This window comes from Rhinoderma darwinii, assembly GCF_050947455.1.
Source record: "Rhinoderma darwinii isolate aRhiDar2 chromosome 3 unlocalized genomic scaffold, aRhiDar2.hap1 SUPER_3_unloc_10, whole genome shotgun sequence".
NCBI classification, from domain to species: domain Eukaryota; kingdom Metazoa; phylum Chordata; class Amphibia; order Anura; family Rhinodermatidae; genus Rhinoderma; species Rhinoderma darwinii.
In genome coordinates, this window is record NW_027461735.1 from 99,605 (window position 1) to 121,337 (window position 21,733).

Consider the following 21,733-nt stretch of genomic DNA (forward strand, 5'->3'; position numbering starts at 1 on the left):
TATTAATATACTGTAGAACAGAACCCTAAATTAATTCACATACCAGACTGGGCCTCCATATTAACATCTAACTCCTGACATGATATAAATACATATTCAGACCCCAAACTATATACTTACCCACCTTTCTTCCGTATTTTTTTCAGCTCCTAGCGGTACAGAATGTGTCCTGACGCTAACCAGCATCGAAACCCCATGCCCGGAGCTGAAGAAGAGCCAGGAGAGAAGTATACATGCTGCTATCTATAGGATTAGACCAATAGATAACGGACGATTTTTATCATTTCTTTTTAAATCTGGAGGGAGCCCATGTTGCGCACACCCCACATTCTGCTTCTTGGGCAAGTGCCCCGGTAGCCCCCTCCGAGCGAAGCCTTTCTATATGTGAAGTCGCTTTTCACTCAGATAAGGAATATTATTAATACAACGCTCCACAGACACAGATGAGTGGTAGAAGTTTATTGATGTAATGATTATCTGTGCAGTTGTTATCGCACTTTCCTCACAGCAAGAATGGAAAGTCTCGTAGCTGCTTCTACCAAAGAATGTGTGGTAAATTAATAGTGCGCTATTGTCAGTCTATGATATCACTACACTGACATAATGGTGGAAACACCCACATCACACCGGCAATCACCAGGACTCCCTAATACTGTCTTCATAGTTATGATAATGATGGACAGGGGCGTAGCTATAGGGGGTGCACCCGGGCCCTGGAGTCTGAGGGGCCCAAAAGCCCTTGGCCACATAAGAAGACACCAGTATTATAGATGATATATGGTAGGTCGGGGCCCTGTTGTAGATTTTACATTGGGACACAGGAGCTACAAGTTACGCCTCTGATGATGGATCACCACTGAAAAGATGGAGGAGTCTTCTCAACGAAACCCTTCACAGCCGCCATTATGTTCAATCCAGATGTTGACCTACTTTACCAGCCAAGATGTCATGTGCCAGAACAAGCGATATTCTACAAGCAGCAGCGCTCATCAGACACTTTCTCTTTCCAGCAATTTCTGAATGTTGTGCAGCTTCACTAGTAGCAGCACTAACAGGGCAGCGACCAGCAGGAGTGGAACGCCGACAGCACCGCTGATGATCAGGATTTTTCTCAGGCTGTCGTCTGTAATGCTGGCAGTGGCTGCAAGATCTTGTTGTGTGGCTGGAGACGCTGTTATTGCGGCTGCTGTATGCGCTGTTGTTGTACGGATGGTTGGCGCTCTTATTGCGGCTGCTGTATGCGCTGTTGTACGGATGGTTGGCGCTCTTATTGCGGCTGCTGTATGCGCCGTTGTTTTCATTTTTGCAGCCATTTTTCTTGCTGCTGCTAGACGCACTGTTAGTTTCTGGATTGCTGCTGGGGCTGGTGGTGTTTTTATGGTTGTTTGATAAGAGGCTGTTGGAAAACAAGAAAATGATTAGAAAATCAATAATTGATTATCAGAACTGTATTACAGAGATGAGAGATGTGGGAGAGTAGAGAAGCTTACGTTCAGTTGTTGTGTCTTCCATCCAGGGATAGGACTCCTCCTCATAATCTGGTGGCGCTGGTGATAATTCTGGAAATAAGACGTGTCACACAGTTCATCATTAGTAAATGTTTTCTTCTGGTCACTACTTATTTCTGGTGTGAATGTTATGTATAAATGTCAGTATATGGCGTGTGCACGGAGCCTGTACAGAGGAGAACACAATTCCTGCAGCTCTGTACTATGGAGCTATAGGCGCTCTATGTCAGATTAATATGGAATCAGACCGAAAACCCTCCACATGTCTATGGGCGCCATATTACGACTCTGTATAACTCGGAGGTGGTATAGAGGCATAACATGGTGCTGTACATGAGCCCCATATCTGTGTATATAACATTTATATCAATGACAAGAATGATCTTAAAGACTGAAGTAAACGTTACCTGCACGGTAGATGGTTTCTGCCTTCTCAGGAGATGTTTTTCCTGCATTGATTTTACGAGCTAAAAATTAAAAATGAAATAATTTAAAATTCCATGAAGTTAGAATAAAACAAGTAATACAAATCCTGATATTGTGATATTATAGCTATAACTGTGTGATGCTTCTAATATTGGGATAGATAGAAGAACTTGTCATCATAAGATAAGAGACATAACAGTCTGTGCCCAGGTCCAGACCAAATATGACTGACAGTGACTGGTATATATCTACTCTCATAACGACTGATACATCCACTGGTAACAGGCTGTGGCATTAGTGAGCATTACCATGACACTGGACCTGCCTGTCCTGACACAAACACAAATTCTATTATATCATTCCAGTGTATGTGACTTATATTCTCTTACTCAACGGCATCTTATAATTATTTACTTGTTAGAAATGTCATTAAATGGATATTATGTCAATCAGGAAACTTTTCCCTGACCTGAGTCTCAGAGTTACATGTGTTACTGTGTGATCTGCTGTGTCTCTGTATATAGAGGTGGATCTACAGCCATAGCCTCCCTGTTTATATGAGATACCATGTTATATTATAAGTGTTATTATCTCAGTGTCTATAAAGAATTACCTCACATAGAACTTACCGCGCTTCTTTTTAGTCCCAGCCATCATCTTCTTTAATATTTTTAGCTCTTTCTGTATATCGGTTTCACCTACATGATAAAATTCCAGCCATTAACCTTTATTATTCTAGAGGTAGGTTGTCCAGATCTGGTACAATATCTACCTCATTATTTACACTTTATTAACCCCTTCCCTCTTTAGCCACTTTTGACCTTCCTGACCGAGCCTCATTTTTCAAATCTGACATGTGTCACTTTATGTGGTAATAACTCCGGAATGCTTTCACCTATCCAAGCGATTCTGAGATTGTTTTCTCGTGACACATTGGACTTTATGTTACTGGCAAAATTTGCTCGATATGTTCAGTATTTAATTGTGAAAAACACCAAAATTTAGCGAAAAATTGCAAAAATTAGCATTTTTCTCAATTTAAATGTATCTGCTTGTAAGACAGGCAGTTATACCACCCAAAATTGTTTCTAATTAACATCACCCATATGTCTACTTTAGATTGGCATCGTTTTTTGAACATCCTTTTATTTTTCTATGACCTCACAAGGCTTTAAACTTTAGCAGCAATTTCTCACATTTTCAAGAAAATTTCAAAAGGCCATTTTTACAGGGGCCAGTTCAGTTGTGAAGTGGCTTTGAGGGCCTTATATATTAGAAACCCCCAAAAAGTCACCCCATTTTAAAAACTTCACCCCTCAAAGTATTCAAAACAGCATTTAGAAAATGTCTTAACCCTTTACACATGTCACAGGAATTAAAGCAAAGTAGAGGTGAATTTTACAAATTTCATATTTTTTTGCAGAAATAAATTTTTAGTACAATTTTTTTTATAACACAGAAGGTTTTACCAGAGAAATGCAACTCAATATTTGTTGCCCAGTTTCTGCAGTTTTAGGAAATATCCCACATGTGGCCGTAGCGTGCTACTGGACTGAAGCACCGGCCTCAGAAGCAAAGGAGCACCTAGTGGATTTTGGGGCCTTATTTTTGTTAGAATAAATTTTAGGCACCATGTCAGGTTTGAAGGGCTCTTGCGGTGCCAAAACAGTCAAAATCCCCCAAAAGTGACCCCATCTGGGAAACTACACACCTCAAGGAAATTATCTAGGGGTGTAGTGAGCATTTTGACCGCACAGCTTTTTTACAGAAATTATTAGAAGTAGGCCGTGAAAATTAAAATCAACATTTCTTCAAAGAAAATGTAGGTTTAGCGATTTTTTTTCTCATTTTCACAAAGACTAAAGGAGAAAAAGCACCGTAAAATTTGTAAAGCAATTTCTCCCGAGTAAAACAATACCCCACATGTGGTAATAACCGGTTGTTTGGAGACACGGCGAGGCTGAGAAGGGAAAGAGCGCTATTTGGCTTTTGGAGCTCAAGTTTAGCAGGAATGGTTTGTGGAGGCCATGTCACATTTACAAAGCCCCTGAGGGGACAAAACAGTGGAAACCCCCCACAAGTGACCCCATTTCGGAAACTACGCCCATTGAGGAAATTATCTAGGGGTATAGTGAGCGTTTTGACCCAACAGGTTTTTTGCATAAATTATTGGAAATAGGCCCTGAAAATGACAATCTAAATTTTTTCAAAGAAAATGTAGGTTTAGCTAATTTTTTCTCATTTCCACAAGGACTGAAGGAGAAAAAGCACCGTAAAATTTGTAAACCAATCTCTCCCGAGTAAAACAATGCCCCACATGTGGTAATAAACGGTTGTTTGGAGACACGGCAGGGCTGAGAAGGGAAAGAGCGCTATTTGGCTTTTGGAGCTCAAGTTTAGCAGGAATGGTTTGCGGAGGCCAGGTCACATTTACGAAGTCCCTGAGGGGATAAAACAGTGGAAACCCCCCACAAGTGACCCCATTTTGGAGACTACACCCATTGAGGAAATTATCTAGGGGTATAGTGAGCTCTTTGACCCCACAGGTTTTTTGCAGAAATTATTGGAAGTAGGCCCTGAAAATAAAAATCAACATTTTTTCAAAGAAAATGTAGGTTTAGCTTATTTTTACTCATTTCCACAAGGACTGAAGGAGAAAAAGCACCACAAAATTTGTAAAGCAATTTCTCCCGAGTAAAACAATGCCCCACATGTGGTAATAAACGGCTGTTTGGAGACACGGCTTGGCTTAAAAGGGAAAGAGCGCTATTTGGCTTTTGGAGATCACATTGAGCAGGAATGGTTTGCGGCGGCCATGTCACTTTTGCAAAGCCCCTGAGGGGAAAAAACAATGAAAACGCCCAAAAAGTGACACCATTTAGGAAACTACACCTCTTGAGGAATTCATCTAGGGGCGTAGTGAGCATTTTGACCCCACAGATGTTTCATAGAATTTATTAGAATTGGGCAGTGAAAATAAAAACAATCCTTTTTCTTCAATAAGACGTAGCTTTAGCGCAAATTTTTTCATTTTCGCAACAAATAAAGGAAAAAAATAACCCAACATTTGTAAAGCAATTTCTACCGAGTACGGCAATACCCCATATGTGGTCATAAACTGCTGTTTGGGCACACGGCAGGGCTCAGAAGGGAAGGACCGCCATTTGGAGTGCAGATGTTTCTGGATTGGTTTCTGGGCACCTGTGGGCCCAAAACAGTGGAAACCCCCCAGAAGTGACCCCATTTTGGAAACTACACCCCTCAATGCTTTTACCTACGGGTGTAGTGAGCATGTTAACCCTGCAGGTGTTTTGTAGAAATTAGTGTGAACTCGATGTTGCAGAGTGAAAATGGGATTTTTTCCACAGATATGTGGACAATATGTGGTGCCCAGCTTGTGCCACCATAACGAGACAGCTCTCTAATTATTATGCTGGGTTTCCTGGTTTTAGAAACACCCTACATGTGGCCCTAATCTCTTGCCTGGACAGTCGACCAGGCTCAGGAGTGAAAGGGTACCATGTAAAATTGAGGCCTAATTTGGCGATTTACAAAGTATTGGTTCACAACTGCAGAGGCTCAGATGTGAAATAATAAAAATAAACCCCTGGGAAGTGACCCCACTATGGAAACTGCACCCCTCAAGGCATTTATTAAGGGGTGTAGTGAGCATTTTCACCCCACAGGTCTTTTCCATAAATGAATGCGCTCCGGATGGTGCAAATTAAAAATTTATATTTTTCCCTAGATATGCCATTCAGTGGCAAATATGTCATGCCCAGCTTATGCCACTGGAGACACACACCCCAAAAATTGCTAAAAGGGTTCTCCCGGGTATGACGATGCCATATATGTGGAAGGAAACTGCTGTTTGGGCACGCTGTAGGGTTCAGATGGGAGGAAATGCCATTTGGCTTTTGGAGCGTGGATTTTGCTTGGTAGTAGTTTTGTTTGGAGTCTTACTGGTGTTTCCGTTTATAATGTAGGGCATATGTAAGCCGGGCGGAGTATATAAGGGGCATAGTCAGGTGGTATAATAATGGGGTAAAAAAACAATAAAATAATCCATAGATGTGTGTTACGCTGTGAAGCAATCCTTTCTGCACAGGCCGGTGTCGCACTGATATGTGGCGTCCTTTCTTATCCCCCTTTTGGTCCACACTCCGCGCCTTTGTAGTTTGGGGAATTTTGCTGGGAAGTGTTGTCCTGGTATAATACGGGCACCGTCGCTTCCAGCAGATATGTTTGGGCTCTCCCTTTCCTGGTTCCCTAATTTTAGGTCCTTGAAAAATCGCCTCTTCAAACAGAAGAAATGTTCCCCTCGGGCACAACTGCATATTTTTTTATTTCCTGACTTATTGGAGCCATAACTAATTTTATTTTTCATAGACGTAGTGGTATGAGGGCTGGTTTGTTGCGGGACGAGCTGTAGTTATTATTGGTACCATTTTGGGGTACATGCGACTTTTTGATCACCTTTTATCCTATTTTTTGGGAGGCCAGGTAAACAAAAAAACGCAATTCTGGCACAGCTTTTTTCGTTTTTTTTTTATACAGCGTTCACCATGCGTTATAAATTACATGTTAACTTTATTCTGCGGGTCAGTACGATTCCGGCGATACCGAATTTATAGAACTTTTTCATGTTTTACAACTTTTTGCACAATAAAATTACTTTTGTAAAAAGAATGTATTTTTTCTGTCGCCAAGTTGTGAGAAACATAACTTTTTAATTTTTTTGTCGACGGAGGTGTATGAGGGCTTGTTTTTTGCGGGACGAGCTATAGTTTTTATAGGTACCATTTTTGGATACGTGCGACTTTTTGATCACTTTTTATTCTAATATTTGTAGGGCAAAGTGACCAAAAAACAGAAACTCTGGTAACGTTTTTTACGTTTTTTTTTACGCTGTTCACCGCGTGCAATAAATAATATAATATTTTGATACCTCCGGTCGTTACGGTCGTGGCGATACCAAATACATATGGTTTATTATTATTTTTCAATAATAAAGGACTTGATAAGAGTAAAAGGGGGATTGTGTTTTATTTGATTACTTGAAACTTTTACTGTTTTCAAACTTTTATTTTGTGCACTTTTTTTTACACTTTTTTATACTTTTTTTACACTTTTTCTTAAGTCCCACTAGGGGACTTGAAGTTCCAACGGTCAGATTTTTTTTTTTCTAATACATTTCACTACCTATGTAGTGCAATGTATTAGATCTGTCAGTCATTCACTGACAGCAAGCCGATTAGGCTTCGCCTCCCGGCGGGGCCTAAATCGGCTTCCGTAATGGCAGAGCAGGAGACCATTGTGTCTCCTGTTGCCATAACAGCAGTCGCCAGTCCCGATTGCCTGTCAGGGCTGGCGATATGCTAGTAACCGCTACGATGCAGCAATCGCTTTCGATTGCTGCATCGAAGGGGTTAATGGCAGGGATCGGAGCTAGCTCCGGTTCCTGCCGTTACAGGTGGATGTCAGCTGTACAGTACAGCTGACTTCCACCGCTGATGACGCCGGATCAGCTCCTGACCCGGCGCCATCTTGCCGACAGCTACGGAAGCCGATCAGGCTCCGCCGCCGGGCGGATCTTGACCGGCTTCGGTGCTAGGCAGACCGGGAGGCCAGTATTAGGCCTCCGGTTGCCATTGCAGCCACCGGAACCCCGGCAATTTCATTACTGGGGTTCCGATGAGCTGCAAACACCTTAAGTGCAGCGATCGCGTTTGAGCGCTGCACTTAAGGGGTTAATGGCGGGGATCGAAGCTAATTTCGGTCCCCGCCGTTACAGCCGGATGTCAGCTGTAAGATACAGCTGAGATCCGGTGATGATGGGACCGGCTCAGCTTCTGAGCCGGTCCCAAACATTTGGCGTACATGTACGGCAAGATGCGGGAAGTCAGTACTTTCCATGACGTACATGTACGGCAAATGTCGGGAAGGGGTTAAGAACAATTGTCTACAATTTCTTAGAAATGTTTCATTGATTTGCAGCATCTACAGTTCTGCTTGGTTTGTATTGTATTATTTGGAGCAGTTAGATTTCTACTATAAAGTGTCGGCTTTTTCCTGAAACTAAAAAGCATCATGGATGTAAAAAAATATCCTGCTGCCGAGGTGCAAATAATTTACTGCAACTTATTTACTATTCAAGACCTAACTACACCAAAAACCTAAAAATTCCCTGGTGACTGCAATAGACCCCAATATCCCTCTTCTACCCATGTCACAATCACAGGGTCCTTTAGTTAACCGTGTACTGGCCTGTGACATGGAGGGGACATCGTGGTCACTGGGGATTTCATTTCCCTGACTAATAATATAGTCACCCTGCAGGGTCAAGTGTGAGAAATAGATGATTTTAACCCCTGTAGAGCCACTAACTTGTTAGTCTGTTAATAAATGTATTCCCATGTACATTATTATTTATTACATCTGTGAGGGTCATTCTTTACAAGTTTATATATATAATATGAATGATGTAATAGACTGGAGAAGACGTTACCTGCATGGTCGGATGTTTCTATGTCCTCATTGATTTTACGACCTGAAAATTAGTAATAAAATTATTTTAGAGGTTATAAGTAAAAAACAAATGAAGTATGAATCCTGATATTGTGATATTATAGATATAAGTGTGTGATGCTTATAGTAGTGGAATAGATAGAAGAACTTGTAATCATAAGATAAAAGACATAACACTCTGTGCCCAGGTAATGGCCAAATATGTGGCTGGTAAGCAGTATATCTACTCTTATAATGACTGATATATCCAATGGTAACAGGCTGTGGCATTAGTGGGCATTGCCATAACACTGAACATGTATTTCCTTACATCATATTCAGTCCACTACCATAATATACAACTGTGCAGTATATTATTGTTCATTCTACTAAACCAGATTACTGGCCCCTCATCACAGTAAAGCTATGGGGTATAGTGTGTTGGAGGATAACATAGTGTATGTTGTCAGTCAATGCAGAATATGAGTGTGAACTGCATCAGGAAATTTTTTCTTCATTGATAGTGGAATAAAGCGTCATGTAAAGCAAAGGGCCAAATCCTTGTATGTTATTCTAATGGGTCATATATAAAGACTGGTGAGTGGTGTGCCAGTCTGGAAAGGGGTGCAGTATGTCTCTGTACATAGCGGTGGATCTACCACCATATTGTCCCTCTTTGTATGAGATAGTAATATTACTACTGCCTCGAGACAATTACTGTCTATAGAAATACATTGGGTCATAGTTACATGTAATTTTCAGGAGATTAATTGTCTTACAGGTTATAAAGAAATTCCTCAGACAGAACTTACCAAGCTTTGTCCTAAATACAACCCGGATTTTCTTTGGTTGAATTGTTGTGGTAAAACCGATTTCTCCTGTATGATAAAAATTCACATTCACTTTTATTATTGAAGATTTCCTTTTTACCAAATAGACTACAGGGATGTAACTGAGTATTCAGACTCTCTTAGGAATGATTATTTCCAGATAAGAGCGTCATATATATTTCCTGTAATATTTCCATGATTTCCAGTCCCCTCTACATCTCCGCTTCTTCTACACTGGGACATTTGGAGGTGTTATATTTTTATTAATTGTAGAATCCACATGAAGAACAAGATATGAGGCTGAGAACAACAAGAAGATCAAGATGAACTTACCATGGAGGATTCCACGTGGAACAATGATGGATTTTAGTTGTTTTTTGGTGGAAATTCCATTGGAGTGTCCTATGTGAGAAAAGTACATAAATTACCCTCCATAACTATATATTTATTCATAGTTTGTCCAGTCTATTCTATTACATAGAAGTAATTAAACTGCATTATTAATCATCTACTTTATATATAGATTTTTCGTACTATATATCAGCCTCGTACTAGAACAGACAATATATGTATCTAGAGAACTCACCGATCCCCTGTAGATCAGAAGCAGTCGGGGATGTAAACCCCTGTGTTGTGCTTGTTATTACTGCACTTGTTGGACCTGGAAGAAAATACAGAGAAATTGTTGATCTAATTCCAATAATCCTAATCCATTAATTCCGTACTACATAACTCTATGTGATGAAGTAATGGGGTTCTAGTCTACTGAAATGTTTCCAGGTTCCTCCTCCTGACTGGACGTCCTTCTATACATTGCTGACCACAAGTGTCTTCAGGTTCCTCCTCCTGGATGTTGAGTGTGGACACAGAAGACAATGTGCGGGATGGAGACTTGTATCTTCTGTCCCTGACTGCTGCATGTATAAGCGGAGCCGTTATGTCCTCTATGGATAGATATGAGTCTGTTCTATAATGTGTTATTATATTACCTGCAGGGGATGTGGTCGTGGTGGTCGGCAACGGTTGTTCAGTTGCAGCAGACGTCTTTACTATAATAAACAAGGACATATTAGAATTATTCACAAAGAAATAACAATAAGTGACCCCAATATATGGAGAATCTTATTCCAGTGTCAGCCTCGTACTAGAACAGACAATATATGTATCTAGAGAACTCACCGATCTCCTGTAGATCAGAAGCAGTCGGGGATGTAAACCCCTGTGTTGTGCTGGTTATTACTGCACTTGTTGGACCTGGAAGAAAATACAGAGAAATTGTTGATCTAATCCCAATAATCCTAATCCATTCTGATGTCCTGCACAGAGCAGAGAGTCATTCACATACAACATTATTATGGAGACAATATAATGGAGGAGCCCACCTTCTCCACATGTAGTAGACGCCTTATTGTTCCCTACTCTCCCTATATATCAGCATTGGGGGATCATTAGGGAACATGTTCTAGTGTAATACATGACTCTATATGGTGAAGTAATGGGGTTCTAGTCTACTGAAATGTCTCCAGGATTCCTCCTCCTGACTGGACGTCCTTCTATACATTGCTGACCATAAGTGTCTTCAGGTTCCTCCTCCTGGATGTTGAGTGTGGACATGGAAGACAATGTGCGGGATTGAGACTTGTATCTTCTGTCCCTGACTGCTGCATGTATAAGCGGAGCCGTTATGTCCTCTATGGATAGATATGAGTCTGTTCTATAATGTGTTATTATATTACCTGCAGGGGATGTTGGCACGGCGATGGACGATGGTTTTATTATCTCGCCAGACGTCTTTTCTGTAAATAATAAAACAATATATTATAGAAAAATCAAATAAACAATGTAAATGATGAATATAATGAGTTTTCTGCCATTGAAGACACAGAAGACGTCCAGTAGACACTTACCATTGATGGTCGGAGGAAGAGTCACCACAATTTTCCTCAGACGTGTTTTAGGTTTTTCAGTTTGTACATCAGATGTTCCTATGTGAAGAACATTACATTTATTGGTTATTTATGTTTCCTGTATTATCTATCCTGAGTATAATATACATCATATGTTTATAGTACCAATCTGTTATTATTATATATGGGATCATGTATCTACTACTGTAACAGAAGAATATTAGATGTCACCAGGGAGCTGTATGACATATAACAGGCTGCCGGCTGAGGACATTTCTACATGACTTCTAATATTCCTTATAATTTACAGTATGGGGACAGGACCCCCTTGTTCTTAGGTTAGTTGGGGGTCCAGTCACTGTGATCTCTGTGTGATTGACATAACAGAGATTTTATCCCCTTTAAGATGGGAGGACAATTGTAGAATAAAATGGTGGCAATAGATAAACTTACCTTGTACGGACTGAAATTCATCCATGATTTGTTTGAGTTGTCTCAAACCTCTGAGAAAAACACGTGTTTCTCCTATAAGAAAAGAATGAAACACATGACCTTTTATTATCATTGGTGACATCTGGGGCCAAACATCGTAGTGATATGTAATAGAAGATTGTGGATTACTGGAGGGTCCTACATTGTACATCTGTAGTCACCGGTAAAGGGTTCACCTCCTTTATCATTACATTTCTATCAATACCAGAGATAAGTATATACTATGTGCACATAACATGTATATTACAGTAAGGTAACGGCCTCCCATGTACTGAGACAAATGATCCGTAATAACGGGGGGTCCTGGGGATCTGCTTTTAAGAGATCACCCACTTTACATCACCCCTATGTATAAAAGACATGTAATAAAAGGGAGTTCTTCACACTAGAGAATCCACAACTGCTGCATTTCTATCTACAAGCCTCCATATTACATATAATATAGTACATTGTTCTTACCTTCAGCATAAGCTGGGATGGGAGAAGACCTGGATGGTCGGTCATTCTCAGATGCTGCTGTTTCAGCAACAGATAAAGCAAAGATAAGCCAGAAAATAAGCATTCTGCTCAGTACACTCGCCATAATCAGAGAGGTCAAATCAAGGAGAAAGTGATAAGTTAACCTATGACTGCATTATGATGTCATCACACTATGACACCATGGAAGAACGTACCATGATTGGTCAAGAAGGTGGATGACGTATCTCCTTTATGAAGTCATCACATTCCGTCCCGGCGCATATTTTGACAATATGGAATAACACTCAAAAGAGTGTGTAACCAGCAATATATATATATGTTGCAGTCCGTGGCCATTATATTTACAGACTCTATATTGAGTCTTTTGACATATACATATAATTACATTTCACATATATATCTATTGTGGGCTACTTGTATAAAGAAATATATATTGCTGGTTACACACTCTTTTGAGTGTTATTCCATATTGTCAAAATATGCGCCGGGACGGAATTCTCTGTCCACGCATGCGCAGCCATACTGCGTTCCAGGGATGAGTTCCATATGATGCACTTCCGGCAGTCCGCCATCTTGCGCATGCGCACTATCGATCGCGGGACGCCATGGTTTACTCCATGCATCACCGAGAGCTGACACTAAGTTTTATTACATAACTTCTGTTCTTTTCTACTATAACTGTGTTGGAAGAATCCCTCTGCTCCTCCCCTTCATTATGAGTTGATGTCAGTTATTAGGGTAATTATATTATTACCTTAGTTATCTTTGCACTATTTACCTAATATTGAGAGATGTTGTTTTTTAACACATTTATTAGTCACATTGACTGATATATTTTCACTTTTTGTAGGATTATGTTCTTTGTATTAACTGATTTTTAACATATGTATTATTAATTGCACTATTTACTGTATATCCTGTGTATCCCTATATATATGTGACACTCTGCACTTTTGAAATCAGCTTGAGAAAGGTTCAGGTGTGAACCGAAACGTTGCTCATTCTTTCCACCTGGTGGTGAATAAACCAACATCTCCCCAACACTGAAGTCCTGGTGCTGTTACTTGTCCTCTGTTCCTGTTATCTTATTCTAAGGAGTTGATTCATCCTTCTACTGGTAACGTGCACACGGCCTGATGTTCAGTTTACCTTGAGTGCTGCGTTTTTCCTATCTACTTGAACTATATATATATATATATATATATATATATATATATATATTGTGAGGGTTTAGCATCAGGAGAGGTTGGTACAGCGGTTTCTTTGTAGCCAGAGACAGGGACACCGTGCATTAAAAGTCATAACAGGGCTTTGCCTGTGTTTTTATTCTTGTCAAAGAAACAGCCTGTAAGGGGTGCATCCCTGCTTACCTCTCTCAGGAGGACAGTACAGGGACATGGGCTGTTGGGCGGCTGAAGAGGCTGCAGCTCCGGACGAAGGAGCGTCTTGGGCGTCATGGCAACGGCCGCACTGCCGACAGCCATGACGCCTGCGCCGAACAAAGAGCCGGGAAAACGCTCGCGCGGCGAGATGAGAAGGAGGAGGGGGAAGCGCGGCAAGGAAGGGGGGCGGAGCTGAGAGTGGCGCGAAGAAAGGGGGAGGAGGAGGGCAGAGGCAGAGTGGGTGAAGAAGGAGCAGGACGGAGAGGAAGAGGGAAGACAAGAAAGTGGAAAGTGAGAGGTGCAGGAAAGGCACCAGAATAAGGAAGGTAGGAGCCTGACAAAACGTGGGCTAGCAGCTGCAGCCTGAGGATAGGAGGAAGAAGGACAGCACGGGGGTTTCAGAGGAAATCCTGGAGGAGGATAGAGGACCGGCTAAGCACAAGGAGTGTGCCAACAGCCACAGGTACCGTGCCCAGACCTTAAAGAGGCTCTGTCACCAGATTTTGCAACCCCTATCTGCTATTGCAGCAGATAGGCGCTGCAATGTAGATTACAGTAACGTTTTTATTTTTAAAAAACGAGCATTTTTGGCCAAGTTATGACCATTTTTGTAATTATGCAAATGAGGCTTGCAAAAGTCCAAGTGGGTGTGTTTAAAAGTAAAAGTCCAAGTGGGCGTGTATTAGGTGCGTACATCGGGGCGTTTTTAATACTTTTACTAGCTGGGCGCTGTGAAGAGAAGTAACATCCTCTTCTCTTCAGAACGCCCAGCTTCTGACAGTGCAGATCTGTGACGTCACTCACAGGTCCTGCATCGTGACGGCCACATCGGCAGCAGAGGCTACAGTTGATTCTGCAGCAGCATCAGCGTTTGCAGGTAAGATCGACTTACCTGCAAACGCTGATGCTGCTGCAGAATCAACTGTAGCCTCTGGTGCCGATGTGGCCGTCACGATGCAGGACCTGTGAGTGACGTCACAGATCTGCACTGTCAGATGCTGGGCGTTCTGAAGAGAAGAGGATGTTACTTCTCATCAGAGCGCCCAGCTAGTGAAAGTATTAAAAACGCCCCGATGTACGCACATAATACACGCCCACTTGGACTTTTACTTTTAAACACACCCACTTGGACTTTTGCAAGCCTCATTTGCATAACTACAAAAATGGTCATAACTTGGCCAAAAATGCTCGTTTTTTTAAAATAAAAACGTTACTGTAATCTACATTGCAGCGCCTATCTGCTGCAATAGCAGATAGGGGTTGCAAAATCTGGTGACAGAGCCTCTTTAAGACCCCTGACCAAGAACTAGATTCCCGCCATAACCAAAGGGCCCGTGTCCTAGTCCGTGACCGTTTCCGCCGTGACGTCCCTCACTAACTACCACCACTTTACTCCCAAGAGAATAGTATCAAAAGGGACAAACAACCCTTGCATGGAACTGTTATAGATAAAGCACCGCATGTAACCCTTGCATGGGACTGTTCTTTATGAATCTTGGTGGAATAGGAGCAGACAGAAGGAACGCTCGGGTTGACGGGACTTTGATGGACTATTAGCTGGACTTCGTGAAACCCTTAGCATCAGCCCGCCAGTTCAGTTGCGTCCCAGGGGTCCACCGTTGGACTACCGACTGAGGAGAGAGAGGTTTGTCATGAAAGGTAGCGGATAGCTCCGCAAGGACCCGTGACGGTGCTAGTAGGTACGTTAGACGCTGATTCCCACGACGCGATCCGTGGGCCGAGAGTGTGACTCTTACCCTAGGATAGGCTGTCTGTAGTGGGTAGCTCCCGCCGTGACTGACAGCGGCGTATCCTTAGCTAAGCCGGCAACGTGGGGTCAGGCACAACCTCTCTCCGGGGGACTTCCAGCGGGATCGAAGTCCTCAACCTCAGAATTCCTGTCTGCTCCATAGAGAAGAATTTGTTGTTATTTGCTCGTTACAGTAAAGAAGTTTCCCAACAGGAGGTGTGTCTTGTACATTTCATTTCTACCGCGGTAGTTCCTCCTACATAAATTGGCGTAGTCGGCAGGATCAGGAACCTCGCCGCGATGGAACCGTCCAGCAGCTGGACCTTACCGCCGACCCCGACCGTCATGATACCCATGGGGGCCGCCCTAATGAACATCCCCAAGTTTGACGGGAAGAGTGTATCGATCGCGGACTGGACGGAACGAGTTTGTACCGCGGCCCGGTTATTCCAAGTTCTGGTGACCCACCAAGCCGACCTGGCCTTCAACTCACTCGAAGGGGACGCGACACAAGCTGTCTTGGTTTTACCGCTAGAACACCGCGACACGCTAGAGGCAATCATCAGCTGATTAGAGTCTCTATATGGAGATGTCACTTCAGCCGCCGACCTCCGGAAGAAATTTTATACCAGGATACAGAGGAACGGGGAATCGCTCCAGCAATTCGCAGTAGAATTACAAGGAATGTGGAGTCGACTAGTACGGAAGGATCCCGCGGGGTGCGCGGCCTTAACAGAGCCGGACCGAATAGTGCGAGACCAGTTTGTATCCGGGTTAGACAGCCGGACCCTGAGGCGTGCCGCGAGAGACCTCGTCCGGGTCAACCCCGCCGCGACGATGAGTGAGGTGTTACGAGAGGCACTCGAAGTTCACCGAGAAGAGCTGGGAGAGGCGAGTATGGCCCTGCAAAATGTGGGTACACCCGAGCCATCTTCAAGGGAGACGGACGGCCAGAAGCGGTGTTCACAGAATTCGCCCGGGATGTCAAGGAGGCTATTCGGGAATTGAAGACCGATGTTGCTCAACTAAGAGTAATGGCCGATCGACCGGAACATCTTCCTCGTCCGCCCCGATCGACCCAAGGAGGGCCTCGACGCTGTTGGCAGTGTGACCAGCCGGGTCATTTTGCCAGAGATTGCAGGATGAGACGCTATCCAAGGCGAGAGCAGCCACCTTTAAACTAAGGTACCCCGCCACTGAGGGCCAAGCTGCGGGCATTCCATCGACGGGCCCAAAAGGAAGGGTGGAACTTTTGACAGGAAAATGCCCCGTAGTGACAGTCAAGATCGGGGGGTTAACGTTCCTTGCCTTATTGACACTGGGTCAGAAGTAACCACCATGACTTATCAGTTGTTCCATGAACAGTTCCAAGGTGACCAGACTCTAGAAGCCCCTTGGATTGAACTTACGGCAGCTAATAGCCTGCCAATTCCCATTGCCGGTGTTACGTGGTTAGAAGTAGAAGTATTTAATCATAATTTTCCCCGTGCTGGTATTGTGGTAGTACATAATTGTGCAAGGCCAGGTATACCTGTTATAATTGGCATGAATGTGTTGCAGGAAATACATGGTATGATGTTTAACGAGGCGAGCGTTGCCTGGTGGGAGGAGCTGGCAACCGACCGGACCGCCCGGCAAGCTTTGTTTCAGGTGCATCAAATCTGTCAACGACAGGCTGACTTGAAGACGCTACAGGGCCGAGTGGGGTCGGTGAGAGCCCCAGGTAAAGCGGTGCTGCAAGTCCCACCTCTACAGGAAGTCACCATTCCCCTCTCCGTAGGGACTCATCACCGCTTAAAGGATGCCATGGTCATGGTGGAACCCATGCGAAGTCTCAAGAGTACGCCACCCTGGGTAATAGGAAGAACGGTGTGTCGGATAACCAAAGGAATGGCGACCGTCAGGGTGTTGAATCCGACCCAAGGGGTGATCGAGATACCGGCCGGCACGGTACTAGCTAGTGTTGAGATGGTGAGTCCCGAGGACGTGACGGACCCAGCCATGGCCGAAACGTTAAAAGAGACATCATCAAGAGATGAAGGGAGTGAGACCGACGTGAACGAACAGACTGATCGACTGTGGCGCCAACTCGAACTGGATGGAATAGCCCCGGATATCGAGTCAGAGGAGCAACTGAGGACGCTTCTGCAACGCTTCGGCTGGGTTTTCGCTCAGCACGAAGAGGACTTTGGGTGCACCACTACCATTGAACATGGGATTCACACGGGGGCGGCACCGCCCATCAGGGAGCGATATCGCAATATACCCCCGGCACTGTACCGAAAGGTAAAAGAGCTCCTCCAGAAGATGTTAGACGGACAGGTGATTCGTGAGAGTCAGAGCCCATGGGCCGCCCCGATTGTGCTGGTAAGGAAGAAGGATGGGTCGCTCCGGTTCTGTGTGGATTACCGCAAGTTGAACGCCTGTACGCATAGGGAGGCCTACCAACTGCCCCAAGTGGAATAATTATTAACCGCCATGCAGGAGGCTCGGTATTACACGACGCTCGATTTAGCAAGTGGGTACTGGCAGGTACCCATGAAAGAAGCGGATAAGGAGAAGACGGCGTTCATCACTCCCTCAGGCTTGTTCGAATTCAACCGGATGCCGTTCGGGCTCACCAATGCGCCCAGTACCTTCCAACGGCTAATGGAGCAGTGTCTGGGGGATCTAATTTATGAGTCAGTCTTGATCTATTTGGACGATATTGTCATCTTTTTAAAGACCTTCCCAGAACACCTGCAGCATCTACAGGTCGTGTTGGGACGATTGGGAAGTTATGGACTCAAACTAAAATCCAGCAAATGCCGACTGGGCCGCCAGCAGATCAAATACTTGGGCCATGTCGTGAATGCAACAGGAATTGCACCCTACCCAGATAAGATTAAAGCCATACAGGAGTGGGCCACTCCGCAGAACACCACGGAAGTACGAGCCTACCTCGGGTTGGTCGGCTACTATCGGAGGTACATCCGAGACTTCTCCAAAATTGCAAGTCCTCTGAATCAGCACCTCTGTGGACAACCCACCCAAAAGAAGGGGAGCCGAAGCCCCAGTGTAGTGGAACAATGGCAGGAGCCACAACAAGCGGCATTTGAAGCATTGAAGGCACCCATACTCGCTTTCGCAGACTTCGCCCAGCCATTCCGGCTGTACACTGACGCCAGCCTGAAGGGACTGGGAGCAGTACTGGCCCAGCAGCAGGGGGACGTGGAACGCGTCATCGCCTATGGTAGTTGTAGTCTGCGACCGTCAGAACGCAACCCAGCCAATTATAGCTCGTTCAGGCTCGAGTTATTGGCCATCGTGTGGGCTGTTACTGAACGGTTTGCCGAATACCTGGTCGGAAGTCGAGTGGAAATTTACACGGATAACAATCCCCTGGCGTACCTGGGAACGGCAAAATTGGGGGCGATGGAACAACGCTGGATAGTCCGACTGGCTCGATTCAACTATACCATTCGTTACAAGCCCGGTAAGAACCATACCAACGCCGATGCACTCTCCCGACAGCCGTGTGAGACCCCGGTCGGAGATGTGGACGAGGAGCAAGAAGAAATAGAGATACCCCCACTGTGTGTGGTTCATCCCCCGATGCAACAACAGCAGGTAGTGACCGCAATACAAGGGGTTGAGGATCTTACTGAAATGTATGATAGGGCTGAGTGGAAGAAGCGGCAGCAGCAAGACCAAGACATCCAAACCATCGATAAGTGGGTGCGGCGACAGGAAAGACCCACGGCAGCGGAGCGAAACAGGTTGTCAGCACCAGCTAAAGCATTGGTTCGGCAGTTGGAGCGACTAGAACACCGTGATGGAGTATTATACAGAAGAGTGTGGGCACCACGGGAGTCTCGCGATATATGGCAGTTGGTATTGCCCATCGCCGACGTCAAGCCCGTGTGCAAGTGGATGCACGAGAACCGAGGTCATTTTGCAGTGGAAAAGACTGTACAGAACATCAGGAATCACTTCTATGCTTCAAACCTGGAAGAAATAATGAGGGGTGTCTACCAGGAATGCTCAGAGTGTGTCTTACACAAGGCGACAGAACAGGCAGAGAGGCCCATGACCATCGTGACGGGTGAACCACTCGAACTACTGACGGTAGACTTCTTAACAGTCCAAGAAGTCACATCGGGGCACCGATATGCGTTTGTATGCTTGGACCATTTTTCAAAATTTGCCGTGGTAATTCCTACGAGGGACCAGACGGCGACGACTACCGCGGCTGCATTGTGGAAGCATGTCATCCGTCCGTACGGGTGCCCCAGACGCATCTTGTCGGATCAAGGACCGAATTTTGAGTCGGATCTCTTCCAAGAGCTGTGTATCTTACACGGAATGCGGAAATCCAGGACGACCCCCTATCACCCTCAAGGGAATGGGGCTTGTGAACGATTCAATCGCACCTTACTCGGACTATTGAAAACCATGGGGGACGAACGACAAGAACGGTGGCCCGAGTATGTGGACAACCAGGTGTGGGCCTATAACAACACTGTGCATCGAGCTACGGGGTATACCCCATATCAATTGATGTTCGGCCGACCCAGCCGAGTTCCGTTGGATCTTCTGTTAGAGACGCCAGAGGTGGGGGACCATCGATCCCCGTCACAATGGATCCAGGAACAACAACGACGGTTGAGCGCAGCGAAGGATGAAATGGAGAGAGTCCGGCCCACAGAGAGCCTACTCTTCGTAGCAGAACGACAGCACGCATTTCATACGGGGGATCGGGTGCTGGTGCGAAATCGCAGGGCAGCACGTGGCCGTAAGCTGGAGTCCCGATGGGAGAGGAACCCATATGTGGTGGTAAAACGTGTCGATCCCGGGCTTCCTGTGTACGAAGTGAAACCAGAGGGTGACCAGGGCCCGAGCAGAAGGCTGCATCGCAACCTGTTACGGCCATGTACCTTCCTGACACCAGAACCAGTCACGTCATCGAGGCAAGAAAAACCGCAAAGGACTTCACCGACAAATATTGACGGAGATTGGTGGTTGGTGGTTCCATCAGACGATCCTAGTGTGTCCTGGGCATCCCGACCGACCACGACGGAGAACCAAACGGAGTGTGTGGAGACACCTGCAACGGAATTGAATCGTGCACTGCGTTATCCACAGAGGTGCACTCGCAACCGACAACCGGCCTATTTACAAGACTATGAAGTTTAGTGCAGTGGACTGCACTTGTTAACAAGGGGGGAAGTGTAAGGGGTGCATCCCTGCTTACCTCTCTCAGGAGGACAGTACAGGGACACTGGCTGTTGGGCGGCTGAAGAGGCTGCAGCTCCGGACGAAGGAGCGTCTTGGGCGTCATGGCAACGGCCGCACTGCCGACAGCCATGACGCCTGCGCCGAACAAAGAGCCGGGAAAACGCTCGCGCGGCGAGACGAGAAGGAGGAGGGGGAAGCGCGGCAAGGAAGGGGGGCGGAGCTGAGAGTGGCGCGAAGAAAGGGGGAGGAGGAGGGCAGAGGCAGAGTGGGTGAAGAAGGAGCAGGACGGAGAGGAAGAGGGAAGACAAGAAAGTGGAAAGTGAGAGGTGCAGGAAAGGCACTAGAATAAGGAAGGCAGGAGCCTGACAATACGTGGGCTTTCCCTCACTAACTACCGCCACTTTACTCCCAAGAGAATAGTCTCAAAAGGGACAAACAACCCTTGCATGGAACTGTTATAGATAAAGCACCGCATGTAACCCTTGCATGGAACTGTTATAGATAAAGCACCGCATGTAACCCTTGCATGGGACTGTTGTTTATGAATCTTGGTGGAATAGGAGCAGACAGAAGGAACGGTCGGGTTGACGGGACTTTGATGGACTATTAGCTGGACTTCGTGAAACCCTTAGCGTCAGCCCGCCAGTTCAGTTGCGTCCCAGGGGTCCACCATTGGACTACCGACTGAGGAGAGAGAGGGTTGTCATGAAAGGTAGCGGATAGCTCCGCAAGGACCCGTGACGGGGCTAGTAGGTACGTTAGTCGCTGATTCCCACGACGCGATCCGTGGGCCGAGAGTGTGACTCTTACCCTAGGATAGGCTGTCAGTAGTGGGTAGCTCCCGCCGTGACTGACAGCGGCGTATCCTTAGCCAAGCCGGCAACGTGGGGTCAGGCACAACCTCTCTCCGGGGGACTTCCAGCGGGATCGAAGTCCTCAACCTCAGAATTCCTGTCTGCTCCATAGAGAAGAATTTGTTGTTATTTGCTCATTACAGTAAAGAAGTTTCCCAACAGGAGGTGTGTCTTGTACGTTTCATTTCTACCGCGGTAGTTCCTCCTACAAGCCTCTTGTACAACAAGGCAAAATACAAAATAAATCCTTCTCGTCTGAGCACTAACTAAACAAGATATTATCTAACTATATCAAGTGCCTTCCTACCAGGCACTGGACACAAAGTAACACAGGTCTTTACTCACATAGCATACAGGCTACTCCAGCCTTAGTAGTCTCC

General features: G+C 45.2%; 1 long non-coding RNA gene across 1 annotated transcript; it reads right to left on the reverse strand.

The window, feature by feature from the left end:
- Positions 1-444: 444 nt before the first annotated feature.
- On the reverse strand, positions 445-1,562 carry LOC142682172 (uncharacterized). Its single transcript, XR_012853950.1, has 2 exons — positions 1,491-1,562; positions 445-1,396 (listed from the first exon to the last, which is right to left on the reverse strand). It is a non-coding gene; the product is annotated as an uncharacterized LOC142682172 (long non-coding RNA).
- Positions 1,563-21,733: the final 20,171 nt, after the last annotated feature.